The sequence below is a fragment of the Nomascus leucogenys genome, chromosome 9 (assembly GCF_006542625.1).
Source record: "Nomascus leucogenys isolate Asia chromosome 9, Asia_NLE_v1, whole genome shotgun sequence".
NCBI classification, from domain to species: domain Eukaryota; kingdom Metazoa; phylum Chordata; class Mammalia; order Primates; family Hylobatidae; genus Nomascus; species Nomascus leucogenys.
In genome coordinates, this window is record NC_044389.1 from 111,321,568 (window position 1) to 111,330,424 (window position 8,857).

Here is an 8,857-nt window from a genome sequence, read left to right on the forward strand (position 1 = left end):
CAGTGGCTCCAAAAGAATTCCTGGAGAGGCTGAGCGTGCAGAGGTCATGGTGTTCCCGCCCCTCTGCTGTATTTGGTTATAAACAAGCTGAAGGAATTGCTCGCGACACTGGCAAGTATTTCCCCCGATGCTGCTTCTGCTGTCGTTCATTCATTTCTTTCCAAACAAAATTGAGAAAGCTGAATACACATTTTGGTAATCAAAAGTTTTGGAGAAATAGAGAGTCTAAACCCTCCCTCTGGAAGTGAAGAGCTTCAAGATAACATTTGGCTGGTTTGTTTTCTCATGTTTACTCCGTCCCTTACCAAAGGAAGGTTTTCGTATACAAACACTAAGCCGTGGGGGGCGAGGCCCCTTCGGGTACCTAAGACCCCATCCGCTGCACGCAGGGCCTGATTCTTCCATGCTTTCTCTGTGATTCAGTTTTAACAGCATCACAGCTCAAGACTCATACATTCCTTAGATGATTGTTTGTTCGTAACAACACAGATTTTAAGAGATAGCGAGACAGCCTGAACCCAGAAGAATAATTTACCTTCAGCTCGCATGTTCAGAAGTCACTGTGGAACTCCCAATAGGTGAAATCTTGTTAGATCTCTGAATTTTAAGGTAAATCGTATCAATCTTCAGGTTTGAGAGAGATATGTAAACTAATACTGATTTTTGTAAAAGGATCTAAGGGATGCCTCATGTTGACGATAGGACTGGCTTGGTTCTAGAAAACCTATGTAGCAATGGTGTTTTTAACTGTGATTTGAATTGATTTCAGACTCCCCCTTCCTCCTCCCCTTTCCACCCCACCCCCCACCCCGCCCAGCCCCCGCATCACTAATTAGCTGTGTGACTTGCAGGCATTCCTGACCACTCTGTGAGCATCTGTTCCTTCTCTAAATTACGGTGGTATTTTCTTCATGGGCTTTTGCAAATATTAAACCAGAGAAGAAACCTCTGCAGCCTGTTGCCTGTTCTTACTTTTCTCCCCCTTCTTTTTTTCCCCTAATCTTGCCTAAGAGAATTAGGTTCATTAAAGAATAGTAATAAGGAAATTACCCTATTGTGGCCATTTTGCCCGAAGCTATAAGGCTCTGAGGCTGTAATGTTCTCAAAACAATTTCTGTTTTCAAGGTATGTGGTCACCTAATCACTTCAATCCCCACTGGGGCCATAACAGAAGATTGTCACTTTGCTAATTTTACAGATAAAGAATCTGAAGAGAAATGAAGACTGGCAATTTAGAAACACAGCTGTCACTACAAAATTGAATCTACTTGTGTCTAAAAGTAACTGTGTGTTCAATGCTTGGGCTCAAATAATAAAAGAAAGAAAAAGAAAAGAGAACAGAAAACTACAAAGTTGTTGCATAGATAAGTAAGTGTTATGGCTAATACATTTTTGTCAATAAGCTTAAAAAATTGAGAAAATTATGTTGAGAAAATTATGTTTCCTTTTTTTTGAGATGGAGTCTCGCTCTGTCGCCAGGCTGGAGTGCAGTGGTGTGGCCTCAGCTCACTGCGACCTCCGCCTCCCGGGTTCAAGGAATTCTCCTGCCTCAGCCTCCTGAGTAGCTGGGATTATAGGCACCCACCACCACATCCAGGTAATTTTTGTATTTTTAGTAGAGACAGGGTTTCACCATGTTGGCCAGGATGGTCTTGATCTCTTGACCTTGTGATCCACCCACCTCAGCCTCCCAAAGTGCTGGGATTACAGGCGTGAGCCACCATGCCCAGACATTCCTTTTTTTTTTTTTTTTTTTTTATGAAATGGTTCATTTCAGAGAAACTCTGACCTAAATTGTTGTGATATTATCATACTTTATCTAATGGTATGAACCCAACATAGGAGAGATGGATAATTACGACTTTGACTTGTGTTCTCCTGGACTCTTGAAAATGTGCTCCCTCCAGACCACCTAACTCAGATAACTGCAGTGTCCTCTTTGATGAGATTTCTTCCCTATCTCCCTAACCCCAACATGGCAGAGCCGGCCACTTCTTCCCTTCAATCCCCTCAACCTCCTGGGCTTTGTTGTATGATAACTCAGTCAGAAACTCCTCTACTATTTTCTATTTCTCCTCTTTCTGGGCCATCAAGAACCACATACAAATTTAGAATTAGTTTCTGAACCACACTGTTTGCTGGTAACTATCCAGGTGGAAAGATGAGGCCAGTATTTCTAGCGTCTTCCTCATGGTGGTCCATCTTTTCAATTTCCTAAAACAACAACCTGAGCATGGAAATCCCCCAGTGATAGGCTTCGGTGGTTCCTCATTATTTCAGAATTAAAGCCAAAGTCCTTATCAGACCTCTGGTCTGCCTCTCCCGCCCTCTCTGCCACGGCAAACCTTCTGCACCTGACATCCTTGCCCGATCAGCCTGCCTGCCCTTCCACAAGCACCTCCTCAAGTGCACTGTTGCTAAAGTGATTTGTTTGTTTAAAAAGCCTTATCCTTTAGTCTACGAAATCCTTTAGGTTTATCCCTAATCCTACCTCAAGGGGTATTTTCAAATCAAAAGACCTCACTCTCTCTGTCCCCTCATACCAATAGAGCTTGCTTTATTGTTATAAACTTATCTTAGCGTACCTGGTATCAGAATTGTTTCCATCTGTGTCTTCCTCCAAGCTGATTTCTAGGACTGCCTAATTTACTCTCATGATGCTTAAGACAGTGTTTCAGACAAGGTAGGAAATTAATAATTCTTGTCTGACTGTACATAATCTGATGACTGAATGTATTACTCTTAACCCCAATTTTTTTTGGCCTGAGTTTGGGTCCATTGTCACATGTATGCCTTGTTTTATCCAACACTCAATGTGCCTTACCTCCTTATATCCAAATGCCCTCAAGTCGCCTTTGCTTGGATATTTAATAGAGTTAAAGCATCACCTGGTCCTCATCTAACTTTTGACATCCTCCCCAAATGCTGCCACATCTTCAGTCTTTCCCATCTCAGGAAATAGCCCAGCCTTTTACCTCATTACTCAGGTCACAAAATAAAGTCATCTATTTTTCTTCGCCCTCACTTACCTTCATTAACTGCACGCCAGCCTAATCCACAGAGAGATACCCTGCCTCAAACGAACAAACAAATAACAACAAAAACAGTCATCAGAATATATCAATATATATATCAGTATATCAATATATCTATATATATCAATAGAAAGAGATATTATATTCTATATTAGATATTATAGATATGTTCTATTGATATATATCAGTAGAATGACATATATATATTGTTCTGTATATATATCAATAGAATAAGATATATATTGATATTGATGTGTATGTATATACATATCAATAGAATGAGATACAGAATATAGCTATATCTTAAATCTAACAGCTTCTCGTGGCCCCGTCTGCGCCACCTGAGGGCAAGCCACCATCACCTCTTACATAGCGCACTGCAGTAGGGACCCCCAACAGGTGTTCCTGCTTCCCATCAAGTCCCCGTACTCCATCTGCTGCCTGGCAGCTACTGTGCCCCTAAAGCACCCCTGCTCTGAGTATCTCAGCGTGCTCACCCTCCCTGGCATGCGCTTGTTCTGCCATCCTTCACTGTCTCCCCTTCTCTCTAGATCCTCGCTTTCTCTCCCATCCTTACATACACGACTCCAACTCCACTTCCATTCTGGATCACACTGTGTCCCAATGATCTCTGAACATCAACTACTTTGTATTAAAATCTCTTCATTTCTGCTTAGGAATCATATGCTATTTGGTTTCCATGTTCTTTAGAAGTTATTTTCTACTAAGCTTGAACTGTCAGTAAAAGCTGACTCAGAAGCTGGACACTCATCCAGTGCTAGGAAATACAGGAGAAAAATATTTACTGTGAAGTGTTATTAATTATTTTACACTACCAGAAACTCATGTTCTGCCTTTTAAATATTAGGTTGGTGCAAAAGTAATTGTGGTTTTTGCCATTACTTTAAATGGCAAAAATTACTTTAAATGGCAAAAGCCACAATTACTTTCAATGACTTTTGCACCAACGTAAATACTTAGAAGTTAACTAGTGGCCAGGGAGCTGTCAGCACAAAAGATCTGTGAAGCGACGTGGCACTGCCATCACGAGAGCACTTCTTTCTACTTCTGTTTTGCTGTGAAACAAAACAGGCCAAAGAGGAATCAAGAGGCGTAAACAGAAAAGGGACTTTCCATGAGAGAATTTTTAGAAAAGGTTCTGTGAGGCCACCCTTGTTCTTGACGAAGAACCCCTGATGGCCCATTCCTGAGCCAACATCCCCTGGAAAGTGTGTGGAGAACCTCACAGACGTTATTGATGGTTTCTTGAATGTACTTGTGCTTATAATGATTGACGATATAGGTTGCCAAACAGAAAAAAATGTCCAGTTTGCTTCAGCATATTCCTTGGATAGTTTAATACATTCTCATATGAAAAACAATACAAAAAATCAACCACACAAACCTTTATGCATTGCTGTCAATTAACTCCAAAACAGTAGATGTTGCATGACCATTTCTTTCAAGAGTATGATGCCCAGAGAGTGGCCAGGCTTCTGAGTGATATCCTAATAAGATGATGCCCTAACTCTTCACTGGGTCATGAGAGCAAACATTTTGTTGGGTTGGTGTAAAAGTAATTGAAGTTAAAACCAACCACGATTTTTGGTACTTTTGCACCAAACCTGATACATAACATTTAAAGTTATCCAAACTGTACACTATTCTTCGTAACTATTTTTTGCATGTGAAAATAAGCTAATTAAGAGGAAATCTAATAGAGTTGAAACACACTGCACTTTTACCCTGTCCTGTTAAAGGGAGTTGACTGCTAAGTCATGACATCTAAATCAAGATCCCGCTTGGTAGTAGTGCACCTGAATCCTGTGTCCCAGCAGTACATTGAACTGAAAGTATGGTGCTGGACTCACAAATGTAAGAGCACACACAAGAGCTAATTGTAGCAGGCATGTATTGAATGTTGACAGCATTAATAAATCAAGGGGAAAATGTATACTTTCTCATATAATGTTTCATTACTTAAATTATTTTGAATGTATAAGTACATGTGTAGTCATTTGTTAATTTTCTTAAGGAAAGGATCTGGTAGTGTAGTTTTTGTTTTGTTTTGTTTTGAGACAGGATCTTGCTGTCACTCAGGCTGGAGCGCAGTAGCATAATCGTGGCCCCCTGCAGCCTCAGCCTCCCAGATTAGAGATCTTCCCACCTCAGCTTCCTACGTAGCTGGGACCACAGGCGTGCGCCACCATGCCTGGCTAATTTTTTGTACTTTTTGTAGAAATGGGGTCTCACTGTGTTGCCCAGTCTGGTCCCAAACGCCTGGGCTCAAGTGATCCACCCATGTTGGCCTCCCAAAGTGTTGGGGTTACACCTGTGGGCCACTAGACCCAGACTGGGAGTGTATATTTCTTTGATTCTCAACACAGAAACTGGCATGTTGTTAAGACTATAATGAGAAGTCAATGTGTATTGGTTGATCTGACTAAGTCCCTATATAACTTGGTCATTACATGACTATTATAAATTTTATACATTTCACATAGATGGATTTGAAATACATTCATTTAAATATTTAGATTGTTTGGAGGTTCAGTGTTTCTAGTTGAAACACACTATTCTTCAAAGTTATGGCAGTGATACCTTACACTCACATAGGGATATAATTTAAAATGTTTTTTTCCACACTATGTTCTGATATAATCACTTTTATAAAGTAGATTTTTTTTTGTTTTTTCTTCAACTTTTATTTTAGATACAGAGGAACCTGTGCAGATTTGTTACACGGGTATATTACATGATGCTGAGGTCTGGGACACGGAATGAGCATAGAACACAGTATTTTTTGTGGTTTTTTTTTAGAGTCAGGGTCTCAATCTGTGGCCCAGGCTGGAATGCTGTGGGGCTATCATAGCTCAGTACAGCCTCCAAATCCTGGGCACAAGCAATCCTCCTGCCTCAGCCTCTAGAATAGCTGACTACAGACATGTGCCTCCATACTCAGCTAATTTTTTTAGTTTTAGTGGAGATGAGGTCTTGCAATGTTGCCCAGGCTGATTTCAAACACCTAGCTTCAATCAATCATCCCACCTGGACCTCCCGAAGTGCTGAGATTACAGGCGTGAGCCACCATGCCCCGCCAATGAAGTAGATATTTTAACCCCATTTCACAGATAAGAAACCCAAGGCTCAGCAAGTGTGAATGTAATTTCCAAAGTTGTATATTTTATGGAAGAACAGTTAGCCCTTAAACCACATATCCTGAGTTTTAGTTCAGTGGGTTTTTTAGTTTGTTTGTTTGAGATGGAGTCTCACTCTGTCACCCAGGCTGGAGTTCAGCGGCATGATCTCAGCTCACTGCAGCCTCCCTTTCTCGGGTTCAAGGGATTCTCCTGCCTCAGCCTCCTGACTAACTGGGATCACAGGCGCCCACCACCACACCCAGCTAATTTTTGTATTTTTAGTAGGGACGGGATTTCACCATGTTGGACAGGCTGGTCTTGAACTCCTGACCTCAAAAGATGCACCCACCGCAGCCTTCCAAAGTGCTGGGATAACAGGCATGAGCCACCGAGCCCGGCCTAGTTCAGTCATCTTTACACTGTGTCTTGGTTAAGTGCTTTTGATTCTTCATAAGCTAACTTTCATTCCGTTTTACAATTATTTTATTTAATTTTGCTGTTTCTTCCTAGTTTCCTAGATAATTATCTTCAATTAAAAAGGTGCATAATAAAAAAAAGTGCGTCAAAGTGCTACCATCTCATTGATCCTCTCTCTCTTTCTTTCTTTCTTTCTTTTCTTTCTTTTCTTTCTTTCTTTCTTTCTTTCTTTCTTTCTTTCTTTCTTTTCTTTCTTTCTTCTTTCTTCTTTCTTTCCTCTCTCTCTTTCCTTCCTTCCTTCCTTCCTTCCTTCCTTCCTTCCTTCCTTCCTCTCTTCCTTCTTTCCTTCCTTCCTTCTTTCTTTCTTTCTTGCTTTCTTGCTTTCTTTTTTTCTTTCTTTCTTTTCTTTCTTTTCCAAGGTCTCTCAGTGTTGCCCCCAGGCTGGAGTGGAAGGTGTCGTCATGGCTCACTGCAGTCTCAACCTCCCAGGCTCAAGCAATCCCCCTGCCTCAGCCTCCAGAGTGGCTGGGACCGCAGGCATGTGCACCACTATGGATGGCTACTTTTTATATTTTTTTGTCAACACAGGGTTTTGCCATGTTGCCCAGGCTGGTCTCAAACTCCTGGGCTCAAGAAACCCTCCTGCTTCGGCCTCCCAAAGTGCTTAGATTGCAGGCATGAGCGGCCAGGCCCGGGCATCACTGATCACTGACCCTTTCTAAAGGGCAGTATAAGGAGGTGGAATGAGCACATTTTCAATCAAAGATCCAAGCATCAGCCTGGCTTTGCTGGGTCCTGGCTGTGAAGCTCCCTGGGCCTCAGCTTCCTCAAATGTAAAGAAGGAATAATAATAATAATAATAATAATAATAATAATAACTCTTACTTCCCAGGGTTGGAAAGACGATGAAATGAAACAGCTCTGGGTTAAAGCATCCTAAAATTTATAGGTTTACATGTTTAGCAAATTGAACCTAATCCAAGAGCTCTACAAGGAGCCAAAACAGAATATGCCTAATCATGAAAAGATGCAAGAAGAGCAAATATGTATCAAGTGCTTCTTTCATGCCAGGTCCTGAGCAAGCAGAAAACGATGCAGACAAATGTCCTTACCTGCAGGGAGGTCACATGGTACTCAACAAGCTGGGCATGAGGCAGCCGTGTCATGTCTCAGGCCGCCTCCTATGCCATGGCTATAAAGCACAGAGCTGGATAGCAGGGCCAGACAAGGGAAGGGGATGCCTGCAAAGACCTGGAGGTGTCTTCAAGGGGAGAACATTCCAGCCAGAGGCAAAGACTCTGAGGAAGAAATATTTAAAGAGGGCCAGGCGGGTGGCTCAAGCCTGTTATCCCAGCACTTTGGGAGGCTGAGGTGGGTGGATTACTTGAGGTCAGGAGTTCCAGACCAGCCCAGCCAACATGCTGAAACCCTGTCTCTACTAAAAATGCAAAAATTAGCCGTGCATGGTGGCGAGCACCCATAATCCCAGCTACTCGGGAGGCTGAGGCAGAAGAGTCACTTGAACCCGGGAGGTGGAGGTTGCAGTGAGCCGAGAAGATCACACCACTACACTCCAGCCTGGGCAACAGAGGGAGACCCTGTCTCAAAAAAAAAAAAAAAAAAAGCTTATAGAATAAGTATACATATACATATACATATATATATACATAAAATATTTAAAGAGGGGTGTATAATAGGAGATCAAAGCAGAGAAGCAACAAGGGTGCATAGGGTGGGGACAGATTGTGCAGGGCTCCTAGGCAATACAAGCTCTGAACAAAATGGGACATCCTTGAAGGATCTGGAGCTAGAAGCAACCTTTCCACTTTACTGTGATGCAATGGCTGAACTGTGGAGAACATACCTTAGCCTCCAAGACGACCCCCAGAGCCCCCATGTCTTGGTGCTCATGCCCAGGCACAATGCCCTTTCCTTAAGTGTGCACTAGATTTATGGACTTGCTCTTAACACATAGAATACTGCAGAAGTGCTGGAAGGTCACTTCTGAGATTAGGGTACATGAAGACTGTGGCTTCCAACTTGGGTGCAGTTTCCCACTCTCTTGCTTACTCATTCTGAGGGCAGACAGTGGTTGTGGAACTAGAGTGGCCTCTGGCCAATAGCCAGTGAGAAACAGAGGCCCTCAGTCCATCAACCTGTGAGGCCCAGAGTCCAGCAGCAACCATATCAGCGAGCTTCGAAGCAAATTCTCCCAGTTGCACCTTCAGATGAGACTGCAGCCCTGGAGGACAGCCTCGCTGTGAT